General features: G+C 45.2%; 54 non-coding genes across 54 annotated transcripts; all 54 read left to right on the forward strand.

Annotated features, from left to right (window-relative positions):
- Positions 1-98: 98 nt before the first annotated feature.
- LOC138039319 (5S ribosomal RNA) lies at positions 99-217 on the forward strand. Its single transcript, XR_011130422.1, has one exon. It is a non-coding gene; the product is annotated as a 5S ribosomal RNA (ribosomal RNA).
- A 251-nt stretch (positions 218-468) lies between these two features.
- Positions 469-587, forward strand: LOC138039320 (5S ribosomal RNA). Its single transcript, XR_011130423.1, has one exon. It is a non-coding gene; the product is annotated as a 5S ribosomal RNA (ribosomal RNA).
- Positions 588-838: 251 nt separating this feature from the next.
- Positions 839-957, forward strand: LOC138039322 (5S ribosomal RNA). The gene has a single exon (XR_011130424.1). It is a non-coding gene; the product is annotated as a 5S ribosomal RNA (ribosomal RNA).
- A 251-nt stretch (positions 958-1,208) lies between these two features.
- LOC138039323 (5S ribosomal RNA) lies at positions 1,209-1,327 on the forward strand. The gene has a single exon (XR_011130425.1). It is a non-coding gene; the product is annotated as a 5S ribosomal RNA (ribosomal RNA).
- Positions 1,328-1,578: 251 nt separating this feature from the next.
- Positions 1,579-1,697, forward strand: LOC138039324 (5S ribosomal RNA). Its single transcript, XR_011130426.1, has one exon. It is a non-coding gene; the product is annotated as a 5S ribosomal RNA (ribosomal RNA).
- Positions 1,698-1,948: 251 nt separating this feature from the next.
- LOC138039326 (5S ribosomal RNA) lies at positions 1,949-2,067 on the forward strand. Its single transcript, XR_011130428.1, has one exon. It is a non-coding gene; the product is annotated as a 5S ribosomal RNA (ribosomal RNA).
- Positions 2,068-2,318: 251 nt separating this feature from the next.
- Positions 2,319-2,437, forward strand: LOC138039327 (5S ribosomal RNA). The gene has a single exon (XR_011130429.1). It is a non-coding gene; the product is annotated as a 5S ribosomal RNA (ribosomal RNA).
- Positions 2,438-2,688: 251 nt separating this feature from the next.
- On the forward strand, positions 2,689-2,807 carry LOC138039328 (5S ribosomal RNA). The gene has a single exon (XR_011130430.1). It is a non-coding gene; the product is annotated as a 5S ribosomal RNA (ribosomal RNA).
- A 251-nt stretch (positions 2,808-3,058) lies between these two features.
- LOC138039329 (5S ribosomal RNA) lies at positions 3,059-3,177 on the forward strand. The gene has a single exon (XR_011130431.1). It is a non-coding gene; the product is annotated as a 5S ribosomal RNA (ribosomal RNA).
- Positions 3,178-3,428: 251 nt separating this feature from the next.
- On the forward strand, positions 3,429-3,547 carry LOC138039330 (5S ribosomal RNA). The gene has a single exon (XR_011130432.1). It is a non-coding gene; the product is annotated as a 5S ribosomal RNA (ribosomal RNA).
- Positions 3,548-3,798: 251 nt separating this feature from the next.
- LOC138039331 (5S ribosomal RNA) lies at positions 3,799-3,917 on the forward strand. The gene has a single exon (XR_011130433.1). It is a non-coding gene; the product is annotated as a 5S ribosomal RNA (ribosomal RNA).
- Positions 3,918-4,168: 251 nt separating this feature from the next.
- LOC138039332 (5S ribosomal RNA) lies at positions 4,169-4,287 on the forward strand. The gene has a single exon (XR_011130434.1). It is a non-coding gene; the product is annotated as a 5S ribosomal RNA (ribosomal RNA).
- Positions 4,288-4,538: 251 nt separating this feature from the next.
- LOC138039333 (5S ribosomal RNA) lies at positions 4,539-4,657 on the forward strand. The gene has a single exon (XR_011130435.1). It is a non-coding gene; the product is annotated as a 5S ribosomal RNA (ribosomal RNA).
- A 251-nt stretch (positions 4,658-4,908) lies between these two features.
- LOC138039334 (5S ribosomal RNA) lies at positions 4,909-5,027 on the forward strand. The gene has a single exon (XR_011130436.1). It is a non-coding gene; the product is annotated as a 5S ribosomal RNA (ribosomal RNA).
- Positions 5,028-5,278: 251 nt separating this feature from the next.
- LOC138039335 (5S ribosomal RNA) lies at positions 5,279-5,397 on the forward strand. The gene has a single exon (XR_011130437.1). It is a non-coding gene; the product is annotated as a 5S ribosomal RNA (ribosomal RNA).
- Positions 5,398-5,648: 251 nt separating this feature from the next.
- On the forward strand, positions 5,649-5,767 carry LOC138039337 (5S ribosomal RNA). Its single transcript, XR_011130439.1, has one exon. It is a non-coding gene; the product is annotated as a 5S ribosomal RNA (ribosomal RNA).
- A 251-nt stretch (positions 5,768-6,018) lies between these two features.
- Positions 6,019-6,137, forward strand: LOC138039338 (5S ribosomal RNA). Its single transcript, XR_011130440.1, has one exon. It is a non-coding gene; the product is annotated as a 5S ribosomal RNA (ribosomal RNA).
- A 251-nt stretch (positions 6,138-6,388) lies between these two features.
- Positions 6,389-6,507, forward strand: LOC138039339 (5S ribosomal RNA). The gene has a single exon (XR_011130441.1). It is a non-coding gene; the product is annotated as a 5S ribosomal RNA (ribosomal RNA).
- Positions 6,508-6,758: 251 nt separating this feature from the next.
- Positions 6,759-6,877, forward strand: LOC138039340 (5S ribosomal RNA). Its single transcript, XR_011130442.1, has one exon. It is a non-coding gene; the product is annotated as a 5S ribosomal RNA (ribosomal RNA).
- Positions 6,878-7,128: 251 nt separating this feature from the next.
- LOC138039341 (5S ribosomal RNA) lies at positions 7,129-7,247 on the forward strand. Its single transcript, XR_011130443.1, has one exon. It is a non-coding gene; the product is annotated as a 5S ribosomal RNA (ribosomal RNA).
- A 251-nt stretch (positions 7,248-7,498) lies between these two features.
- On the forward strand, positions 7,499-7,617 carry LOC138039342 (5S ribosomal RNA). Its single transcript, XR_011130444.1, has one exon. It is a non-coding gene; the product is annotated as a 5S ribosomal RNA (ribosomal RNA).
- Positions 7,618-7,868: 251 nt separating this feature from the next.
- LOC138039343 (5S ribosomal RNA) lies at positions 7,869-7,987 on the forward strand. The gene has a single exon (XR_011130445.1). It is a non-coding gene; the product is annotated as a 5S ribosomal RNA (ribosomal RNA).
- A 251-nt stretch (positions 7,988-8,238) lies between these two features.
- LOC138039344 (5S ribosomal RNA) lies at positions 8,239-8,357 on the forward strand. Its single transcript, XR_011130446.1, has one exon. It is a non-coding gene; the product is annotated as a 5S ribosomal RNA (ribosomal RNA).
- A 251-nt stretch (positions 8,358-8,608) lies between these two features.
- LOC138039345 (5S ribosomal RNA) lies at positions 8,609-8,727 on the forward strand. The gene has a single exon (XR_011130447.1). It is a non-coding gene; the product is annotated as a 5S ribosomal RNA (ribosomal RNA).
- Positions 8,728-8,978: 251 nt separating this feature from the next.
- On the forward strand, positions 8,979-9,097 carry LOC138039346 (5S ribosomal RNA). Its single transcript, XR_011130448.1, has one exon. It is a non-coding gene; the product is annotated as a 5S ribosomal RNA (ribosomal RNA).
- A 251-nt stretch (positions 9,098-9,348) lies between these two features.
- Positions 9,349-9,467, forward strand: LOC138039348 (5S ribosomal RNA). The gene has a single exon (XR_011130451.1). It is a non-coding gene; the product is annotated as a 5S ribosomal RNA (ribosomal RNA).
- Positions 9,468-9,718: 251 nt separating this feature from the next.
- Positions 9,719-9,837, forward strand: LOC138039349 (5S ribosomal RNA). The gene has a single exon (XR_011130452.1). It is a non-coding gene; the product is annotated as a 5S ribosomal RNA (ribosomal RNA).
- A 251-nt stretch (positions 9,838-10,088) lies between these two features.
- Positions 10,089-10,207, forward strand: LOC138039350 (5S ribosomal RNA). Its single transcript, XR_011130453.1, has one exon. It is a non-coding gene; the product is annotated as a 5S ribosomal RNA (ribosomal RNA).
- A 251-nt stretch (positions 10,208-10,458) lies between these two features.
- Positions 10,459-10,577, forward strand: LOC138039351 (5S ribosomal RNA). The gene has a single exon (XR_011130454.1). It is a non-coding gene; the product is annotated as a 5S ribosomal RNA (ribosomal RNA).
- Positions 10,578-10,828: 251 nt separating this feature from the next.
- LOC138039352 (5S ribosomal RNA) lies at positions 10,829-10,947 on the forward strand. Its single transcript, XR_011130455.1, has one exon. It is a non-coding gene; the product is annotated as a 5S ribosomal RNA (ribosomal RNA).
- A 251-nt stretch (positions 10,948-11,198) lies between these two features.
- Positions 11,199-11,317, forward strand: LOC138039353 (5S ribosomal RNA). Its single transcript, XR_011130456.1, has one exon. It is a non-coding gene; the product is annotated as a 5S ribosomal RNA (ribosomal RNA).
- A 251-nt stretch (positions 11,318-11,568) lies between these two features.
- On the forward strand, positions 11,569-11,687 carry LOC138039354 (5S ribosomal RNA). Its single transcript, XR_011130457.1, has one exon. It is a non-coding gene; the product is annotated as a 5S ribosomal RNA (ribosomal RNA).
- Positions 11,688-11,938: 251 nt separating this feature from the next.
- Positions 11,939-12,057, forward strand: LOC138039355 (5S ribosomal RNA). Its single transcript, XR_011130458.1, has one exon. It is a non-coding gene; the product is annotated as a 5S ribosomal RNA (ribosomal RNA).
- Positions 12,058-12,308: 251 nt separating this feature from the next.
- Positions 12,309-12,427, forward strand: LOC138039356 (5S ribosomal RNA). The gene has a single exon (XR_011130459.1). It is a non-coding gene; the product is annotated as a 5S ribosomal RNA (ribosomal RNA).
- Positions 12,428-12,678: 251 nt separating this feature from the next.
- LOC138039357 (5S ribosomal RNA) lies at positions 12,679-12,797 on the forward strand. Its single transcript, XR_011130460.1, has one exon. It is a non-coding gene; the product is annotated as a 5S ribosomal RNA (ribosomal RNA).
- A 251-nt stretch (positions 12,798-13,048) lies between these two features.
- Positions 13,049-13,167, forward strand: LOC138039359 (5S ribosomal RNA). The gene has a single exon (XR_011130462.1). It is a non-coding gene; the product is annotated as a 5S ribosomal RNA (ribosomal RNA).
- Positions 13,168-13,418: 251 nt separating this feature from the next.
- On the forward strand, positions 13,419-13,537 carry LOC138039360 (5S ribosomal RNA). Its single transcript, XR_011130463.1, has one exon. It is a non-coding gene; the product is annotated as a 5S ribosomal RNA (ribosomal RNA).
- A 251-nt stretch (positions 13,538-13,788) lies between these two features.
- On the forward strand, positions 13,789-13,907 carry LOC138039361 (5S ribosomal RNA). The gene has a single exon (XR_011130464.1). It is a non-coding gene; the product is annotated as a 5S ribosomal RNA (ribosomal RNA).
- A 251-nt stretch (positions 13,908-14,158) lies between these two features.
- Positions 14,159-14,277, forward strand: LOC138039363 (5S ribosomal RNA). The gene has a single exon (XR_011130465.1). It is a non-coding gene; the product is annotated as a 5S ribosomal RNA (ribosomal RNA).
- A 251-nt stretch (positions 14,278-14,528) lies between these two features.
- LOC138039364 (5S ribosomal RNA) lies at positions 14,529-14,647 on the forward strand. The gene has a single exon (XR_011130466.1). It is a non-coding gene; the product is annotated as a 5S ribosomal RNA (ribosomal RNA).
- Positions 14,648-14,898: 251 nt separating this feature from the next.
- On the forward strand, positions 14,899-15,017 carry LOC138039365 (5S ribosomal RNA). The gene has a single exon (XR_011130467.1). It is a non-coding gene; the product is annotated as a 5S ribosomal RNA (ribosomal RNA).
- Positions 15,018-15,267: 250 nt separating this feature from the next.
- On the forward strand, positions 15,268-15,386 carry LOC138039366 (5S ribosomal RNA). Its single transcript, XR_011130468.1, has one exon. It is a non-coding gene; the product is annotated as a 5S ribosomal RNA (ribosomal RNA).
- Positions 15,387-15,637: 251 nt separating this feature from the next.
- On the forward strand, positions 15,638-15,756 carry LOC138039367 (5S ribosomal RNA). The gene has a single exon (XR_011130469.1). It is a non-coding gene; the product is annotated as a 5S ribosomal RNA (ribosomal RNA).
- Positions 15,757-16,007: 251 nt separating this feature from the next.
- LOC138039368 (5S ribosomal RNA) lies at positions 16,008-16,126 on the forward strand. Its single transcript, XR_011130470.1, has one exon. It is a non-coding gene; the product is annotated as a 5S ribosomal RNA (ribosomal RNA).
- Positions 16,127-16,377: 251 nt separating this feature from the next.
- On the forward strand, positions 16,378-16,496 carry LOC138039369 (5S ribosomal RNA). The gene has a single exon (XR_011130471.1). It is a non-coding gene; the product is annotated as a 5S ribosomal RNA (ribosomal RNA).
- A 251-nt stretch (positions 16,497-16,747) lies between these two features.
- LOC138039371 (5S ribosomal RNA) lies at positions 16,748-16,866 on the forward strand. Its single transcript, XR_011130473.1, has one exon. It is a non-coding gene; the product is annotated as a 5S ribosomal RNA (ribosomal RNA).
- A 251-nt stretch (positions 16,867-17,117) lies between these two features.
- LOC138039372 (5S ribosomal RNA) lies at positions 17,118-17,236 on the forward strand. The gene has a single exon (XR_011130474.1). It is a non-coding gene; the product is annotated as a 5S ribosomal RNA (ribosomal RNA).
- A 251-nt stretch (positions 17,237-17,487) lies between these two features.
- On the forward strand, positions 17,488-17,606 carry LOC138039373 (5S ribosomal RNA). The gene has a single exon (XR_011130475.1). It is a non-coding gene; the product is annotated as a 5S ribosomal RNA (ribosomal RNA).
- A 251-nt stretch (positions 17,607-17,857) lies between these two features.
- Positions 17,858-17,976, forward strand: LOC138039374 (5S ribosomal RNA). The gene has a single exon (XR_011130476.1). It is a non-coding gene; the product is annotated as a 5S ribosomal RNA (ribosomal RNA).
- Positions 17,977-18,227: 251 nt separating this feature from the next.
- LOC138039375 (5S ribosomal RNA) lies at positions 18,228-18,346 on the forward strand. The gene has a single exon (XR_011130477.1). It is a non-coding gene; the product is annotated as a 5S ribosomal RNA (ribosomal RNA).
- Positions 18,347-18,597: 251 nt separating this feature from the next.
- Positions 18,598-18,716, forward strand: LOC138039376 (5S ribosomal RNA). The gene has a single exon (XR_011130478.1). It is a non-coding gene; the product is annotated as a 5S ribosomal RNA (ribosomal RNA).
- Positions 18,717-18,967: 251 nt separating this feature from the next.
- On the forward strand, positions 18,968-19,086 carry LOC138039494 (5S ribosomal RNA). Its single transcript, XR_011130590.1, has one exon. It is a non-coding gene; the product is annotated as a 5S ribosomal RNA (ribosomal RNA).
- A 251-nt stretch (positions 19,087-19,337) lies between these two features.
- On the forward strand, positions 19,338-19,456 carry LOC138039377 (5S ribosomal RNA). The gene has a single exon (XR_011130479.1). It is a non-coding gene; the product is annotated as a 5S ribosomal RNA (ribosomal RNA).
- A 251-nt stretch (positions 19,457-19,707) lies between these two features.
- LOC138039379 (5S ribosomal RNA) lies at positions 19,708-19,826 on the forward strand. The gene has a single exon (XR_011130480.1). It is a non-coding gene; the product is annotated as a 5S ribosomal RNA (ribosomal RNA).
- Positions 19,827-20,422: the final 596 nt, after the last annotated feature.

The raw sequence follows: 20,422 nt of genomic DNA on the forward strand, positions 1-20,422 counted from the left end.
TTTGCAGTCTGAAGGGAGGGCAAGGGGGATTTTCACTCGCTTTCTCGCTTGGCTTGACGAAAACAAATCACACATACAACTAGAGCTTGTATTCTTCCGTCTACGACCATACCACAGGCAAAAAACCGGGTCCCGTCCGATCCCCGCAGTCAAATCCTGTAGGGCGAGAGTAGTACTTCGCTGGGTGACCGCTTGGGAATTCCTCGTGTTGTAGGCTTCTACTTTATTGATTGCTTTTAGTTTATGGTTGATTCATGAGTTGTTATTTTCTTGCTTGTCCACATTGCATGAGCACTGAATTTTCGCGCGCGACAAATGTTAAAGTTGTCGTCACAATGTAACTGGTTGATGGCCTATTAATTGAACATTCTTTGCAGTCTGAAGGGAGGGCAAGGGGGATTTTCACTCGCTTTCTCGCTTGGCTTGACGAAAACAAATCACACATACAACTAGAGCTTGTATTCTTCCGTCTACGACCATACCACAGGCAAAAAACCGGGTCCCGTCCGATCCCCGCAGTCAAATCCTGTAGGGCGAGAGTAGTACTTCGCTGGGTGACCGCTTGGGAATTCCTCGTGTTGTAGGCTTCTACTTTATTGATTGCTTTTAGTTTATGGTTGATTCATGAGTTGTTATTTTCTTGCTTGTCCACATTGCATGAGCACTGAATTTTCGCGCGCGACAAATGTTAAAGTTGTCGTCACAATGTAACTGGTTGATGGCCTATTAATTGAACATTCTTTGCAGTCTGAAGGGAGGGCAAGGGGGATTTTCACTCGCTTTCTCGCTTGGCTTGACGAAAACAAATCACACATACAACTAGAGCTTGTATTCTTCCGTCTACGACCATACCACAGGCAAAAAACCGGGTCCCGTCCGATCCCCGCAGTCAAATCCTGTAGGGCGAGAGTAGTACTTCGCTGGGTGACCGCTTGGGAATTCCTCGTGTTGTAGGCTTCTACTTTATTGATTGCTTTTAGTTTATGGTTGATTCATGAGTTGTTATTTTCTTGCTTGTCCACATTGCATGAGCACTGAATTTTCGCGCGCGACAAATGTTAAAGTTGTCGTCACAATGTAACTGGTTGATGGCCTATTAATTGAACATTCTTTGCAGTCTGAAGGGAGGGCAAGGGGGATTTTCACTCGCTTTCTCGCTTGGCTTGACGAAAACAAATCACACATACAACTAGAGCTTGTATTCTTCCGTCTACGACCATACCACAGGCAAAAAACCGGGTCCCGTCCGATCCCCGCAGTCAAATCCTGTAGGGCGAGAGTAGTACTTCGCTGGGTGACCGCTTGGGAATTCCTCGTGTTGTAGGCTTCTACTTTATTGATTGCTTTTAGTTTATGGTTGATTCATGAGTTGTTATTTTCTTGCTTGTCCACATTGCATGAGCACTGAATTTTCGCGCGCGACAAATGTTAAAGTTGTCGTCACAATGTAACTGGTTGATGGCCTATTAATTGAACATTCTTTGCAGTCTGAAGGGAGGGCAAGGGGGATTTTCACTCGCTTTCTCGCTTGGCTTGACGAAAACAAATCACACATACAACTAGAGCTTGTATTCTTCCGTCTACGACCATACCACAGGCAAAAAACCGGGTCCCGTCCGATCCCCGCAGTCAAATCCTGTAGGGCGAGAGTAGTACTTCGCTGGGTGACCGCTTGGGAATTCCTCGTGTTGTAGGCTTCTACTTTATTGATTGCTTTTAGTTTATGGTTGATTCATGAGTTGTTATTTTCTTGCTTGTCCACATTGCATGAGCACTGAATTTTCGCGCGCGACAAATGTTAAAGTTGTCGTCACAATGTAACTGGTTGATGGCCTATTAATTGAACATTCTTTGCAGTCTGAAGGGAGGGCAAGGGGGATTTTCACTCGCTTTCTCGCTTGGCTTGACGAAAACAAATCACACATACAACTAGAGCTTGTATTCTTCCGTCTACGACCATACCACAGGCAAAAAACCGGGTCCCGTCCGATCCCCGCAGTCAAATCCTGTAGGGCGAGAGTAGTACTTCGCTGGGTGACCGCTTGGGAATTCCTCGTGTTGTAGGCTTCTACTTTATTGATTGCTTTTAGTTTATGGTTGATTCATGAGTTGTTATTTTCTTGCTTGTCCACATTGCATGAGCACTGAATTTTCGCGCGCGACAAATGTTAAAGTTGTCGTCACAATGTAACTGGTTGATGGCCTATTAATTGAACATTCTTTGCAGTCTGAAGGGAGGGCAAGGGGGATTTTCACTCGCTTTCTCGCTTGGCTTGACGAAAACAAATCACACATACAACTAGAGCTTGTATTCTTCCGTCTACGACCATACCACAGGCAAAAAACCGGGTCCCGTCCGATCCCCGCAGTCAAATCCTGTAGGGCGAGAGTAGTACTTCGCTGGGTGACCGCTTGGGAATTCCTCGTGTTGTAGGCTTCTACTTTATTGATTGCTTTTAGTTTATGGTTGATTCATGAGTTGTTATTTTTCTGCTTGTCCACATTGCATGAGCACTGAATTTTCGCGCGCGACAAATGTTAAAGTTGTCGTCACAATGTAACTGGTTGATGGCCTATTAATTGAACATTCTTTGCAGTCTGAAGGGAGGGCAAGGGGGATTTTCACTCGCTTTCTCGCTTGGCTTGACGAAAACAAATCACACATACAACTAGAGCTTGTATTCTTCCGTCTACGACCATACCACAGGCAAAAAACCGGGTCCCGTCCGATCCCCGCAGTCAAATCCTGTAGGGCGAGAGTAGTACTTCGCTGGGTGACCGCTTGGGAATTCCTCGTGTTGTAGGCTTCTACTTTATTGATTGCTTTTAGTTTATGGTTGATTCATGAGTTGTTATTTTCTTGCTTGTCCACATTGCATGAGCACTGAATTTTCGCGCGCGACAAATGTTAAAGTTGTCGTCACAATGTAACTGGTTGATGGCCTATTAATTGAACATTCTTTGCAGTCTGAAGGGAGGGCAAGGGGGATTTTCACTCGCTTTCTCGCTTGGCTTGACGAAAACAAATCACACATACAACTAGAGCTTGTATTCTTCCGTCTACGACCATACCACAGGCAAAAAACCGGGTCCCGTCCGATCCCCGCAGTCAAATCCTGTAGGGCGAGAGTAGTACTTCGCTGGGTGACCGCTTGGGAATTCCTCGTGTTGTAGGCTTCTACTTTATTGATTGCTTTTAGTTTATGGTTGATTCATGAGTTGTTATTTTCTTGCTTGTCCACATTGCATGAGCACTGAATTTTCGCGCGCGACAAATGTTAAAGTTGTCGTCACAATGTAACTGGTTGATGGCCTATTAATTGAACATTCTTTGCAGTCTGAAGGGAGGGCAAGGGGGATTTTCACTCGCTTTCTCGCTTGGCTTGACGAAAACAAATCACACATACAACTAGAGCTTGTATTCTTCCGTCTACGACCATACCACAGGCAAAAAACCGGGTCCCGTCCGATCCCCGCAGTCAAATCCTGTAGGGCGAGAGTAGTACTTCGCTGGGTGACCGCTTGGGAATTCCTCGTGTTGTAGGCTTCTACTTTATTGATTGCTTTTAGTTTATGGTTGATTCATGAGTTGTTATTTTCTTGCTTGTCCACATTGCATGAGCACTGAATTTTCGCGCGCGACAAATGTTAAAGTTGTCGTCACAATGTAACTGGTTGATGGCCTATTAATTGAACATTCTTTGCAGTCTGAAGGGAGGGCAAGGGGGATTTTCACTCGCTTTCTCGCTTGGCTTGACGAAAACAAATCACACATACAACTAGAGCTTGTATTCTTCCGTCTACGACCATACCACAGGCAAAAAACCGGGTCCCGTCCGATCCCCGCAGTCAAATCCTGTAGGGCGAGAGTAGTACTTCGCTGGGTGACCGCTTGGGAATTCCTCGTGTTGTAGGCTTCTACTTTATTGATTGCTTTTAGTTTATGGTTGATTCATGAGTTGTTATTTTCTTGCTTGTCCACATTGCATGAGCACTGAATTTTCGCGCGCGACAAATGTTAAAGTTGTCGTCACAATGTAACTGGTTGATGGCCTATTAATTGAACATTCTTTGCAGTCTGAAGGGAGGGCAAGGGGGATTTTCACTCGCTTTCTCGCTTGGCTTGACGAAAACAAATCACACATACAACTAGAGCTTGTATTCTTCCGTCTACGACCATACCACAGGCAAAAAACCGGGTCCCGTCCGATCCCCGCAGTCAAATCCTGTAGGGCGAGAGTAGTACTTCGCTGGGTGACCGCTTGGGAATTCCTCGTGTTGTAGGCTTCTACTTTATTGATTGCTTTTAGTTTATGGTTGATTCATGAGTTGTTATTTTCTTGCTTGTCCACATTGCATGAGCACTGAATTTTCGCGCGCGACAAATGTTAAAGTTGTCGTCACAATGTAACTGGTTGATGGCCTATTAATTGAACATTCTTTGCAGTCTGAAGGGAGGGCAAGGGGGATTTTCACTCGCTTTCTCGCTTGGCTTGACGAAAACAAATCACACATACAACTAGAGCTTGTATTCTTCCGTCTACGACCATACCACAGGCAAAAAACCGGGTCCCGTCCGATCCCCGCAGTCAAATCCTGTAGGGCGAGAGTAGTACTTCGCTGGGTGACCGCTTGGGAATTCCTCGTGTTGTAGGCTTCTACTTTATTGATTGCTTTTAGTTTATGGTTGATTCATGAGTTGTTATTTTCTTGCTTGTCCACATTGCATGAGCACTGAATTTTCGCGCGCGACAAATGTTAAAGTTGTCGTCACAATGTAACTGGTTGATGGCCTATTAATTGAACATTCTTTGCAGTCTGAAGGGAGGGCAAGGGGGATTTTCACTCGCTTTCTCGCTTGGCTTGACGAAAACAAATCACACATACAACTAGAGCTTGTATTCTTCCGTCTACGACCATACCACAGGCAAAAAACCGGGTCCCGTCCGATCCCCGCAGTCAAATCCTGTAGGGCGAGAGTAGTACTTCGCTGGGTGACCGCTTGGGAATTCCTCGTGTTGTAGGCTTCTACTTTATTGATTGCTTTTAGTTTATGGTTGATTCATGAGTTGTTATTTTCTTGCTTGTCCACATTGCATGAGCACTGAATTTTCGCGCGCGACAAATGTTAAAGTTGTCGTCACAATGTAACTGGTTGATGGCCTATTAATTGAACATTCTTTGCAGTCTGAAGGGAGGGCAAGGGGGATTTTCACTCGCTTTCTCGCTTGGCTTGACGAAAACAAATCACACATACAACTAGAGCTTGTATTCTTCCGTCTACGACCATACCACAGGCAAAAAACCGGGTCCCGTCCGATCCCCGCAGTCAAATCCTGTAGGGCGAGAGTAGTACTTCGCTGGGTGACCGCTTGGGAATTCCTCGTGTTGTAGGCTTCTACTTTATTGATTGCTTTTAGTTTATGGTTGATTCATGAGTTGTTATTTTCTTGCTTGTCCACATTGCATGAGCACTGAATTTTCGCGCGCGACAAATGTTAAAGTTGTCGTCACAATGTAACTGGTTGATGGCCTATTAATTGAACATTCTTTGCAGTCTGAAGGGAGGGCAAGGGGGATTTTCACTCGCTTTCTCGCTTGGCTTGACGAAAACAAATCACACATACAACTAGAGCTTGTATTCTTCCGTCTACGACCATACCACAGGCAAAAAACCGGGTCCCGTCCGATCCCCGCAGTCAAATCCTGTAGGGCGAGAGTAGTACTTCGCTGGGTGACCGCTTGGGAATTCCTCGTGTTGTAGGCTTCTACTTTATTGATTGCTTTTAGTTTATGGTTGATTCATGAGTTGTTATTTTCTTGCTTGTCCACATTGCATGAGCACTGAATTTTCGCGCGCGACAAATGTTAAAGTTGTCGTCACAATGTAACTGGTTGATGGCCTATTAATTGAACATTCTTTGCAGTCTGAAGGGAGGGCAAGGGGGATTTTCACTCGCTTTCTCGCTTGGCTTGACGAAAACAAATCACACATACAACTAGAGCTTGTATTCTTCCGTCTACGACCATACCACAGGCAAAAAACCGGGTCCCGTCCGATCCCCGCAGTCAAATCCTGTAGGGCGAGAGTAGTACTTCGCTGGGTGACCGCTTGGGAATTCCTCGTGTTGTAGGCTTCTACTTTATTGATTGCTTTTAGTTTATGGTTGATTCATGAGTTGTTATTTTCTTGCTTGTCCACATTGCATGAGCACTGAATTTTCGCGCGCGACAAATGTTAAAGTTGTCGTCACAATGTAACTGGTTGATGGCCTATTAATTGAACATTCTTTGCAGTCTGAAGGGAGGGCAAGGGGGATTTTCACTCGCTTTCTCGCTTGGCTTGACGAAAACAAATCACACATACAACTAGAGCTTGTATTCTTCCGTCTACGACCATACCACAGGCAAAAAACCGGGTCCCGTCCGATCCCCGCAGTCAAATCCTGTAGGGCGAGAGTAGTACTTCGCTGGGTGACCGCTTGGGAATTCCTCGTGTTGTAGGCTTCTACTTTATTGATTGCTTTTAGTTTATGGTTGATTCATGAGTTGTTATTTTCTTGCTTGTCCACATTGCATGAGCACTGAATTTTCGCGCGCGACAAATGTTAAAGTTGTCGTCACAATGTAACTGGTTGATGGCCTATTAATTGAACATTCTTTGCAGTCTGAAGGGAGGGCAAGGGGGATTTTCACTCGCTTTCTCGCTTGGCTTGACGAAAACAAATCACACATACAACTAGAGCTTGTATTCTTCCGTCTACGACCATACCACAGGCAAAAAACCGGGTCCCGTCCGATCCCCGCAGTCAAATCCTGTAGGGCGAGAGTAGTACTTCGCTGGGTGACCGCTTGGGAATTCCTCGTGTTGTAGGCTTCTACTTTATTGATTGCTTTTAGTTTATGGTTGATTCATGAGTTGTTATTTTCTTGCTTGTCCACATTGCATGAGCACTGAATTTTCGCGCGCGACAAATGTTAAAGTTGTCGTCACAATGTAACTGGTTGATGGCCTATTAATTGAACATTCTTTGCAGTCTGAAGGGAGGGCAAGGGGGATTTTCACTCGCTTTCTCGCTTGGCTTGACGAAAACAAATCACACATACAACTAGAGCTTGTATTCTTCCGTCTACGACCATACCACAGGCAAAAAACCGGGTCCCGTCCGATCCCCGCAGTCAAATCCTGTAGGGCGAGAGTAGTACTTCGCTGGGTGACCGCTTGGGAATTCCTCGTGTTGTAGGCTTCTACTTTATTGATTGCTTTTAGTTTATGGTTGATTCATGAGTTGTTATTTTCTTGCTTGTCCACATTGCATGAGCACTGAATTTTCGCGCGCGACAAATGTTAAAGTTGTCGTCACAATGTAACTGGTTGATGGCCTATTAATTGAACATTCTTTGCAGTCTGAAGGGAGGGCAAGGGGGATTTTCACTCGCTTTCTCGCTTGGCTTGACGAAAACAAATCACACATACAACTAGAGCTTGTATTCTTCCGTCTACGACCATACCACAGGCAAAAAACCGGGTCCCGTCCGATCCCCGCAGTCAAATCCTGTAGGGCGAGAGTAGTACTTCGCTGGGTGACCGCTTGGGAATTCCTCGTGTTGTAGGCTTCTACTTTATTGATTGCTTTTAGTTTATGGTTGATTCATGAGTTGTTATTTTCTTGCTTGTCCACATTGCATGAGCACTGAATTTTCGCGCGCGACAAATGTTAAAGTTGTCGTCACAATGTAACTGGTTGATGGCCTATTAATTGAACATTCTTTGCAGTCTGAAGGGAGGGCAAGGGGGATTTTCACTCGCTTTCTCGCTTGGCTTGACGAAAACAAATCACACATACAACTAGAGCTTGTATTCTTCCGTCTACGACCATACCACAGGCAAAAAACCGGGTCCCGTCCGATCCCCGCAGTCAAATCCTGTAGGGCGAGAGTAGTACTTCGCTGGGTGACCGCTTGGGAATTCCTCGTGTTGTAGGCTTCTACTTTATTGATTGCTTTTAGTTTATGGTTGATTCATGAGTTGTTATTTTCTTGCTTGTCCACATTGCATGAGCACTGAATTTTCGCGCGCGACAAATGTTAAAGTTGTCGTCACAATGTAACTGGTTGATGGCCTATTAATTGAACATTCTTTGCAGTCTGAAGGGAGGGCAAGGGGGATTTTCACTCGCTTTCTCGCTTGGCTTGACGAAAACAAATCACACATACAACTAGAGCTTGTATTCTTCCGTCTACGACCATACCACAGGCAAAAAACCGGGTCCCGTCCGATCCCCGCAGTCAAATCCTGTAGGGCGAGAGTAGTACTTCGCTGGGTGACCGCTTGGGAATTCCTCGTGTTGTAGGCTTCTACTTTATTGATTGCTTTTAGTTTATGGTTGATTCATGAGTTGTTATTTTCTTGCTTGTCCACATTGCATGAGCACTGAATTTTCGCGCGCGACAAATGTTAAAGTTGTCGTCACAATGTAACTGGTTGATGGCCTATTAATTGAACATTCTTTGCAGTCTGAAGGGAGGGCAAGGGGGATTTTCACTCGCTTTCTCGCTTGGCTTGACGAAAACAAATCACACATACAACTAGAGCTTGTATTCTTCCGTCTACGACCATACCACAGGCAAAAAACCGGGTCCCGTCCGATCCCCGCAGTCAAATCCTGTAGGGCGAGAGTAGTACTTCGCTGGGTGACCGCTTGGGAATTCCTCGTGTTGTAGGCTTCTACTTTATTGATTGCTTTTAGTTTATGGTTGATTCATGAGTTGTTATTTTCTTGCTTGTCCACATTGCATGAGCACTGAATTTTCGCGCGCGACAAATGTTAAAGTTGTCGTCACAATGTAACTGGTTGATGGCCTATTAATTGAACATTCTTTGCAGTCTGAAGGGAGGGCAAGGGGGATTTTCACTCGCTTTCTCGCTTGGCTTGACGAAAACAAATCACACATACAACTAGAGCTTGTATTCTTCCGTCTACGACCATACCACAGGCAAAAAACCGGGTCCCGTCCGATCCCCGCAGTCAAATCCTGTAGGGCGAGAGTAGTACTTCGCTGGGTGACCGCTTGGGAATTCCTCGTGTTGTAGGCTTCTACTTTATTGATTGCTTTTAGTTTATGGTTGATTCATGAGTTGTTATTTTCTTGCTTGTCCACATTGCATGAGCACTGAATTTTCGCGCGCGACAAATGTTAAAGTTGTCGTCACAATGTAACTGGTTGATGGCCTATTAATTGAACATTCTTTGCAGTCTGAAGGGAGGGCAAGGGGGATTTTCACTCGCTTTCTCGCTTGGCTTGACGAAAACAAATCACACATACAACTAGAGCTTGTATTCTTCCGTCTACGACCATACCACAGGCAAAAAACCGGGTCCCGTCCGATCCCCGCAGTCAAATCCTGTAGGGCGAGAGTAGTACTTCGCTGGGTGACCGCTTGGGAATTCCTCGTGTTGTAGGCTTCTACTTTATTGATTGCTTTTAGTTTATGGTTGATTCATGAGTTGTTATTTTCTTGCTTGTCCACATTGCATGAGCACTGAATTTTCGCGCGCGACAAATGTTAAAGTTGTCGTCACAATGTAACTGGTTGATGGCCTATTAATTGAACATTCTTTGCAGTCTGAAGGGAGGGCAAGGGGGATTTTCACTCGCTTTCTCGCTTGGCTTGACGAAAACAAATCACACATACAACTAGAGCTTGTATTCTTCCGTCTACGACCATACCACAGGCAAAAAACCGGGTCCCGTCCGATCCCCGCAGTCAAATCCTGTAGGGCGAGAGTAGTACTTCGCTGGGTGACCGCTTGGGAATTCCTCGTGTTGTAGGCTTCTACTTTATTGATTGCTTTTAGTTTATGGTTGATTCATGAGTTGTTATTTTCTTGCTTGTCCACATTGCATGAGCACTGAATTTTCGCGCGCGACAAATGTTAAAGTTGTCGTCACAATGTAACTGGTTGATGGCCTATTAATTGAACATTCTTTGCAGTCTGAAGGGAGGGCAAGGGGGATTTTCACTCGCTTTCTCGCTTGGCTTGACGAAAACAAATCACACATACAACTAGAGCTTGTATTCTTCCGTCTACGACCATACCACAGGCAAAAAACCGGGTCCCGTCCGATCCCCGCAGTCAAATCCTGTAGGGCGAGAGTAGTACTTCGCTGGGTGACCGCTTGGGAATTCCTCGTGTTGTAGGCTTCTACTTTATTGATTGCTTTTAGTTTATGGTTGATTCATGAGTTGTTATTTTCTTGCTTGTCCACATTGCATGAGCACTGAATTTTCGCGCGCGACAAATGTTAAAGTTGTCGTCACAATGTAACTGGTTGATGGCCTATTAATTGAACATTCTTTGCAGTCTGAAGGGAGGGCAAGGGGGATTTTCACTCGCTTTCTCGCTTGGCTTGACGAAAACAAATCACACATACAACTAGAGCTTGTATTCTTCCGTCTACGACCATACCACAGGCAAAAAACCGGGTCCCGTCCGATCCCCGCAGTCAAATCCTGTAGGGCGAGAGTAGTACTTCGCTGGGTGACCGCTTGGGAATTCCTCGTGTTGTAGGCTTCTACTTTATTGATTGCTTTTAGTTTATGGTTGATTCATGAGTTGTTATTTTCTTGCTTGTCCACATTGCATGAGCACTGAATTTTCGCGCGCGACAAATGTTAAAGTTGTCGTCACAATGTAACTGGTTGATGGCCTATTAATTGAACATTCTTTGCAGTCTGAAGGGAGGGCAAGGGGGATTTTCACTCGCTTTCTCGCTTGGCTTGACGAAAACAAATCACACATACAACTAGAGCTTGTATTCTTCCGTCTACGACCATACCACAGGCAAAAAACCGGGTCCCGTCCGATCCCCGCAGTCAAATCCTGTAGGGCGAGAGTAGTACTTCGCTGGGTGACCGCTTGGGAATTCCTCGTGTTGTAGGCTTCTACTTTATTGATTGCTTTTAGTTTATGGTTGATTCATGAGTTGTTATTTTCTTGCTTGTCCACATTGCATGAGCACTGAATTTTCGCGCGCGACAAATGTTAAAGTTGTCGTCACAATGTAACTGGTTGATGGCCTATTAATTGAACATTCTTTGCAGTCTGAAGGGAGGGCAAGGGGGATTTTCACTCGCTTTCTCGCTTGGCTTGACGAAAACAAATCACACATACAACTAGAGCTTGTATTCTTCCGTCTACGACCATACCACAGGCAAAAAACCGGGTCCCGTCCGATCCCCGCAGTCAAATCCTGTAGGGCGAGAGTAGTACTTCGCTGGGTGACCGCTTGGGAATTCCTCGTGTTGTAGGCTTCTACTTTATTGATTGCTTTTAGTTTATGGTTGATTCATGAGTTGTTATTTTCTTGCTTGTCCACATTGCATGAGCACTGAATTTTCGCGCGCGACAAATGTTAAAGTTGTCGTCACAATGTAACTGGTTGATGGCCTATTAATTGAACATTCTTTGCAGTCTGAAGGGAGGGCAAGGGGGATTTTCACTCGCTTTCTCGCTTGGCTTGACGAAAACAAATCACACATACAACTAGAGCTTGTATTCTTCCGTCTACGACCATACCACAGGCAAAAAACCGGGTCCCGTCCGATCCCCGCAGTCAAATCCTGTAGGGCGAGAGTAGTACTTCGCTGGGTGACCGCTTGGGAATTCCTCGTGTTGTAGGCTTCTACTTTATTGATTGCTTTTAGTTTATGGTTGATTCATGAGTTGTTATTTTCTTGCTTGTCCACATTGCATGAGCACTGAATTTTCGCGCGCGACAAATGTTAAAGTTGTCGTCACAATGTAACTGGTTGATGGCCTATTAATTGAACATTCTTTGCAGTCTGAAGGGAGGGCAAGGGGGATTTTCACTCGCTTTCTCGCTTGGCTTGACGAAAACAAATCACACATACAACTAGAGCTTGTATTCTTCCGTCTACGACCATACCACAGGCAAAAAACCGGGTCCCGTCCGATCCCCGCAGTCAAATCCTGTAGGGCGAGAGTAGTACTTCGCTGGGTGACCGCTTGGGAATTCCTCGTGTTGTAGGCTTCTACTTTATTGATTGCTTTTAGTTTATGGTTGATTCATGAGTTGTTATTTTCTTGCTTGTCCACATTGCATGAGCACTGAATTTTCGCGCGCGACAAATGTTAAAGTTGTCGTCACAATGTAACTGGTTGATGGCCTATTAATTGAACATTCTTTGCAGTCTGAAGGGAGGGCAAGGGGGATTTTCACTCGCTTTCTCGCTTGGCTTGACGAAAACAAATCACACATACAACTAGAGCTTGTATTCTTCCGTCTACGACCATACCACAGGCAAAAAACCGGGTCCCGTCCGATCCCCGCAGTCAAATCCTGTAGGGCGAGAGTAGTACTTCGCTGGGTGACCGCTTGGGAATTCCTCGTGTTGTAGGCTTCTACTTTATTGATTGCTTTTAGTTTATGGTTGATTCATGAGTTGTTATTTTCTTGCTTGTCCACATTGCATGAGCACTGAATTTTCGCGCGCGACAAATGTTAAAGTTGTCGTCACAATGTAACTGGTTGATGGCCTATTAATTGAACATTCTTTGCAGTCTGAAGGGAGGGCAAGGGGGATTTTCACTCGCTTTCTCGCTTGGCTTGACGAAAACAAATCACACATACAACTAGAGCTTGTATTCTTCCGTCTACGACCATACCACAGGCAAAAAACCGGGTCCCGTCCGATCCCCGCAGTCAAATCCTGTAGGGCGAGAGTAGTACTTCGCTGGGTGACCGCTTGGGAATTCCTCGTGTTGTAGGCTTCTACTTTATTGATTGCTTTTAGTTTATGGTTGATTCATGAGTTGTTATTTTCTTGCTTGTCCACATTGCATGAGCACTGAATTTTCGCGCGCGACAAATGTTAAAGTTGTCGTCACAATGTAACTGGTTGATGGCCTATTAATTGAACATTCTTTGCAGTCTGAAGGGAGGGCAAGGGGGATTTTCACTCGCTTTCTCGCTTGGCTTGACGAAAACAAATCACACATACAACTAGAGCTTGTATTCTTCCGTCTACGACCATACCACAGGCAAAAAACCGGGTCCCGTCCGATCCCCGCAGTCAAATCCTGTAGGGCGAGAGTAGTACTTCGCTGGGTGACCGCTTGGGAATTCCTCGTGTTGTAGGCTTCTACTTTATTGATTGCTTTTAGTTTATGGTTGATTCATGAGTTGTTATTTTCTTGCTTGTCCACATTGCATGAGCACTGAATTTTCGCGCGCGACAAATGTTAAAGTTGTCGTCACAATGTAACTGGTTGATGGCCTATTAATTGAACATTCTTTGCAGTCTGAAGGGAGGGCAAGGGGGATTTTCACTCGCTTTCTCGCTTGGCTTGACGAAAACAAATCACACATACAACTAGAGCTTGTATTCTTCCGTCTACGACCATACCACAGGCAAAAAACCGGGTCCCGTCCGATCCCCGCAGTCAAATCCTGTAGGGCGAGAGTAGTACTTCGCTGGGTGACCGCTTGGGAATTCCTCGTGTTGTAGGCTTCTACTTTATTGATTGCTTTTAGTTTATGGTTGATTCATGAGTTGTTATTTTCTTGCTTGTCCACATTGCATGAGCACTGAATTTTCGCGCGCGACAAATGTTAAAGTTGTCGTCACAATGTAACTGGTTGATGGCCTATTAATTGAACATTCTTTGCAGTCTGAAGGGAGGGCAAGGGGGATTTTCACTCGCTTTCTCGCTTGGCTTGACGAAAACAAATCACACATACAACTAGAGCTTGTATTCTTCCGTCTACGACCATACCACAGGCAAAAAACCGGGTCCCGTCCGATCCCCGCAGTCAAATCCTGTAGGGCGAGAGTAGTACTTCGCTGGGTGACCGCTTGGGAATTCCTCGTGTTGTAGGCTTCTACTTTATTGATTGCTTTTAGTTTATGGTTGATTCATGAGTTGTTATTTTCTTGCTTGTCCACATTGCATGAGCACTGAATTTTCGCGCGCGACAAATGTTAAAGTTGTCGTCACAATGTAACTGGTTGATGGCCTATTAATTGAACATTCTTTGCAGTCTGAAGGGAGGGCAAGGGGGATTTTCACTCGCTTTCTCGCTTGGCTTGACGAAAACAAATCACACATACAACTAGAGCTTGTATTCTTCCGTCTACGACCATACCACAGGCAAAAAACCGGGTCCCGTCCGATCCCCGCAGTCAAATCCTGTAGGGCGAGAGTAGTACTTCGCTGGGTGACCGCTTGGGAATTCCTCGTGTTGTAGGCTTCTACTTTATTGATTGCTTTTAGTTTATGGTTGATTCATGAGTTGTTATTTTCTTGCTTGTCCACATTGCATGAGCACTGAATTTTCGCGCGCGACAAATGTTAAAGTTGTCGTCACAATGTAACTGGTTGATGGCCTATTAATTGAACATTCTTTGCAGTCTGAAGGGAGGGCAAGGGGGATTTTCACTCGCTTTCTCGCTTGGCTTGACGAAAACAAATCACACATACAACTAGAGCTTGTATTCTTCCGTCTACGACCATACCACAGGCAAAAAACCGGGTCCCGTCCGATCCCCGCAGTCAAATCCTGTAGGGCGAGAGTAGTACTTCGCTGGGTGACCGCTTGGGAATTCCTCGTGTTGTAGGCTTCTACTTTATTGATTGCTTTTAGTTTATGGTTGATTCATGAGTTGTTATTTTCTTGCTTGTCCACATTGCATGAGCACTGAATTTTCGCGCGCGACAAATGTTAAAGTTGTCGTCACAATGTAACTGGTTGATGGCCTATTAATTGAACATTCTTTGCAGTCTGAAGGGAGGGCAAGGGGGATTTTCACTCGCTTTCTCGCTTGGCTTGACGAAAACAAATCACACATACAACTAGAGCTTGTATTCTTCCGTCTACGACCATACCACAGGCAAAAAACCGGGTCCCGTCCGATCCCCGCAGTCAAATCCTGTAGGGCGAGAGTAGTACTTCGCTGGGTGACCGCTTGGGAATTCCTCGTGTTGTAGGCTTCGACTTTATTGACTGCTTTTAGTTGAGGGTTGATTCATGAGTTGTTATTTTCTTGCTTGTCCACATTGCATGAGCACTGAATTTTCGCGCGCGACAAATGTTAAAGTTGTCGTCACAATGTAACTGGTTGATGGCCTATTAATTGAACATTCTTTGCAGTCTGAAGGGAGGGCAAGGGGGATTTTCACTCGCTTTCTCGCTTGGCTTGCCCAAACAAATCACACATACAACTAGAGCTTGTATTCTTCCGTCTACGACCATACCACAGGCAAAAAACCGGGTCCCGTCCGATCCCCGCAGTCAAATCCTGTAGGGCGAGAGTAGTACTTCGCTGGGTGACCGCTTGGGAATTCCTCGTGTTGTAGGCTTCTACTTTATTGATTGCTTTTAGTTTATGGTTGATTCATGAGTTGTTATTTTCTTGCTTGTCCACATTGCATGAGCACTGAATTTTCGCGCGCGACAAATGTAAATGTTGTCGTCACAATGTAACTGGTTGATGGCCTATTAATTGAACATTCTTTGCAGTCTGAAGGGAGGGCAAGGGGGATTTTCACTCGCTTTCTCGCTTGGCTTGACGAAAACAAATCACACATACAACTAGAGCTTGTATTCTTCCGTCTACGACCATACCACAGGCAAAAAACCGGGTCCCGTCCGATCCCCGCAGTCAAATCCTGTAGGGCGAGAGTAGTACTTCGCTGGGTGACCGCTTGGGAATTCCTCGTGTTGTAGGCTTCTACTTTATTGATTGCTTTTAGTTTATGGTTGATTCATGAGTTGTTATTTTCTTGCTTGTCCACATTGCATGAGCACTGAATTTTCGCGCGCGACAAATGTTAAAGTTGTCGTCACAATGTAACTGGTTGATGGCCTATTAATTGAACATTCTTTGCAGTCTGAAGGGAGGGCAAGGGGGATTTTCACTCGCTTTCTCGCTTGGCTTGACGAAAACAAATCACACATACAACTAGAGCTTGTATTCTTCCGTCTACGACCATACCACAGGCAAAAAACCGGGTCCCGTCCGATCCCCGCAGTCAAATCCTGTAGGGCGAGAGTAGTACTTCGCTGGGTGACCGCTTGGGAATTCCTCGTGTTGTAGGCTTCTACTTTATTGATTGCTTTTAGTTTATGGTTGATTCATGAGTTGTTATTTTCTTGCTTGTCCACATTGCATGAGCACTGAATTTTCGCGCGCGACAAATGTTAAAGTTGTCGTCACAATGTAACTGGTTGATGGCCTATTAATTGAACATTCTTTGCAGTCTGAAGGGAGGGCAAGGGGGATTTTCACTCGCTTTCTCGCTTGGCTTGACGAAAACAAATCACACATACAACTAGAGCTTGTATTCTTCCGTCTACGACCATACCACAGGCAAAAAACCGGGTCCCGTCCGATCCCCGCAGTCAAATCCTGTAGGGCGAGAGTAGTACTTCGCTGGGTGACCGCTTGGGAATTCCTCGTGTTGTAGGCTTCTACTTTATTGATTGCTTTTAGTTTATGGTTGATTCATGAGTTGTTATTTTCTTGCTTGTCCACATTGCATGAGCACTGAATTTTCGCGCGCGACAAATGTTAAAGTTGTCGTCACAATGTAACTGGTTGATGGCCTATTAATTGAACATTCTTTGCAGTCTGAAGGGAGGGCAAGGGGGATTTTCACTCGCTTTCTCGCTTGGCTTGACGAAAACAAATCACACATACAACTAGAGCTTGTATTCTTCCGTCTACGACCATACCACAGGCAAAAAACCGGGTCCCGTCCGATCCCCGCAGTCAAATCCTGTAGGGCGAGAGTAGTACTTCGCTGGGTGACCGCTTGGGAATTCCTCGTGTTGTAGGCTTCTACTTTATTGATTGCTTTTAGTTTATGGTTGATTCATGAGTTGTTATTTTCTTGCTTGTCCACATTGCATGAGCACTGAATTTTCGCGCGCGACAAATGTTAAAGTTGTCGTCACAATGTAACTGGTTGATGGCCTATTAATTGAACATTCTTTGCAGTCTGAAGGGAGGGCAAGGGGGATTTTCACTCGCTTTCTCGCTTGGCTTGACGAAAACAAATCACACATACAACTAGAGCTTGTATTCTTCCGTCTACGACCATACCACAGGCAAAAAACCGGGTCCCGTCCGATCCCCGCAGTCAAATCCTGTAGGGCGAGAGTAGTACTTCGCTGGGTGACCGCTTGGGAATTCCTCGTGTTGTAGGCTTCTACTTTATTGATTGCTTTTAGTTTATGGTTGATTCATGAGTTGTTATTTTCTTGCTTGTCCACATTGCATGAGCACTGAATTTTCGCGCGCGACAAATGTTAAAGTTGTCGTCACAATGTAACTGGTTGATGGCCTATTAATTGAACATTCTTTGCAGTCTGAAGGGAGGGCAAGGGGGATTTTCACTCGCTTTCTCGCTTGGCTTGACGAAAACAAATCACACATACAACTAGAGCTTGTATTCTTCCGTCTACGACCATACCACAGGCAAAAAACCGGGTCCCGTCCGATCCCCGCAGTCAAATCCTGTAGGGCGAGAGTAGTACTTCGCTGGGTGACCGCTTGGGAATTCCTCGTGTTGTAGGCTTCTACTTTATTGATTGCTTTTAGTTTATGGTTGATTCATGAGTTGTTATTTTCTTGCTTGTCCACATTGCATGAGCACTGAATTTTCGCGCGCGACAAATGTTAAAGTTGTCGTCACAATGTAACTGGTTGATGGCCTATTAATTGAACATTCTTTGCAGTCTGAAGGGAGGGCAAGGGGGATTTTCACTCGCTTTCTCGCTTGGCTTGACGAAAACAAATCACACATACAACTAGAGCTTGTATTCTTCCGTCTACGACCATACCACAGGCAAAAAACCGGGTCCCGTCCGATCCCCGCAGTCAAATCCTGTAGGGCGAGAGTAGTACTTCGCTGGGTGACCGCTTGGGAATTCCTCGTGTTGTAGGCTTCTACTTTATTGATTGCTTTTAGTTTATGGTTGATTCATGAGTTGTTATTTTCTTGCTTGTCCACATTGCATGAGCACTGAATTTTCGCGCGCGACAAATGTTAAAGTTGTCGTCACAATGTAACTGGTTGATGGCCTATTAATTGAACATTCTTTGCAGTCTGAAGGGAGGGCAAGGGGGATTTTCACTCGCTTTCTCGCTTGGCTTGACGAAAACAAATCACACATACAACTAGAGCTTGTATTCTTCCGTCTACGACCATACCACAGGCAAAAAACCGGGTCCCGTCCGATCCCCGCAGTCAAATCCTGTAGGGCGAGAGTAGTACTTCGCTGGGTGACCGCTTGGGAATTCCTCGTGTTGTAGGCTTCTACTTTATTGATTGCTTTTAGTTTATGGTTGATTCATGAGTTGTTATTTTCTTGCTTGTCCACATTGCATGAGCACTGAATTTTCGCGCGCGACAAATGTTAAAGTTGTCGTCACAATGTAACTGGTTGATGGCCTATTAATTGAACATTCTTTGCAGTCTGAAGGGAGGGCAAGGGGGATTTTCACTCGCTTTCTCGCTTGGCTTGACGAAAACAAATCACACATACAACTAGAGCTTGTATTCTTCCGTCTACGACCATACCACAGGCAAAAAACCGGGTCCCGTCCGATCCCCGCAGTCAAATCCTGTAGGGCGAGAGTAGTACTTCGCTGGGTGACCGCTTGGGAATTCCTCGTGTTGTAGGCTTCTACTTTATTGATTGCTTTTAGTTTATGGTTGATTCATGAGTTGTTATTTTCTTGCTTGTCCACATTGCATGAGCACTGAATTTTCGCGCGCGACAAATGTTAAAGTTGTCGTCACAATGTAACTGGTTGATGGCCTATTAATTGAACATTCTTTGCAGTCTGAAGGGAGGGCAAGGGGGATTTTCACTCGCTTTCTCGCTTGGCTTGACGAAAACAAATCACACATACAACTAGAGCTTGTATTCTTCCGTCTACGACCATACCACAGGCAAAAAACGGGGTCCCGTCCGATCCCCGCAGTCAAATCCTGTAGGGCGAGAGTAGTACTTCGCTGGGTGACCGCTTGGGAATTCCTCGTGTTGTAGGCTTCTACTTTATTGATTGCTTTTAGTTTATGGTTGATTCATGAGTTGTTATTTTCTTGCTTGTCCACATTGCATGAGCACTGAATTTTCGCGCGCGACAAATGTTAAAGTTGTCGTCACAATGTAACTGGTTGATGGCCTATTAATTGAACATTCTTTGCAGTCTGAAGGGAGGGCAAGGGGGATTTTCACTCGCTTTCTCGCTTGGCTTGACGAAAACAAATCACACATACAACTAGAGCTTGTATTCTTCCGTCTACGACCATACCACAGGCAAAAAACCGGGTCCCGTCCGATCCCCGCAGTCAAATCCTGTAGGGCGAGAGTAGTACTTCGCTGGGTGACCGCTTGGGAATTCCTCGTGTTGTAGGCTTCTACTTTATTGATTGCTTTTAGTTTATGGTTGATTCATGAGTTGTTATTTTCTTGCTTGTCCACATTGCATGAGCACTGAATTTTCGCGCGCGACAAATGTTAAAGTTGTCGTCACAATGTAACTGGTTGATGGCCTATTAATTGAACATTCTTTGCAGTCTGAAGGGAGGGCAAGGGGGATTTTCACTCGCTTTCTCGCTTGGCTTGACGAAAACAAATCACACATACAACTAGAGCTTGTATTCTTCCGTCTACGACCATACCACAGGCAAAAAACCGGGTCCCGTCCGATCCCCGCAGTCAAATCCTGTAGGGCGAGAGTAGTACTTCGCTGGGTGACCGCTTGGGAATTCCTCGTGTTGTAGGCTTCTACTTTATTGATTGCTTTTAGTTTATGGTTGATTCATGAGTTGTTATTTTCTTGCTTGTCCACATTGCATGAGCACTGAATTTTCGCGCGCGACAAATGTTAAAGTTGTCGTCACAATAGGGCCGTTTATACGAGAGAAAATAAGCCGCGGCTAACTCTGGCCGCGGCTTACGTAAGCCGCGAAGGGAACTATTTATACGAGTATAAACTCCCAGGCCAGGATAAGACGCGGCTTGAGAAGTCCGTGAACGCAGATTTTGTACCATTTATACGGGGTGTTCGCGGCTTACGTAAGCCGCGGCCAGAGTTAGCCGCGGCTTATTTTCTCTCGTATAAACGGCCCTAATGTAACTGGTTGATGGCCTATTAATTGTATCTTTGTTGGCCTTTATGTCCCGGATGTTAAAAGGAAGTTTTGAAAGCGAACAACGAACGGGCGCATTTTCACAGAATTTTTTCTAAGTCTTTAGTCTGATCGGAATTTGGCCGAACTTTTACGTGCTATGAATTTAAAGTTATGTTTTCAGACTAAAGACTTGTTACCTACTGAAGCAAAGCTCTCAATATCCTTTTAGTTATCACTTGGCCCGAGCG

This window comes from Montipora capricornis, chromosome 2 (genome assembly GCF_036669925.1).
Source record: "Montipora capricornis isolate CH-2021 chromosome 2, ASM3666992v2, whole genome shotgun sequence".
In the NCBI taxonomy this organism is placed as follows: Eukaryota; Metazoa; Cnidaria; class Anthozoa; order Scleractinia; family Acroporidae; genus Montipora; species Montipora capricornis.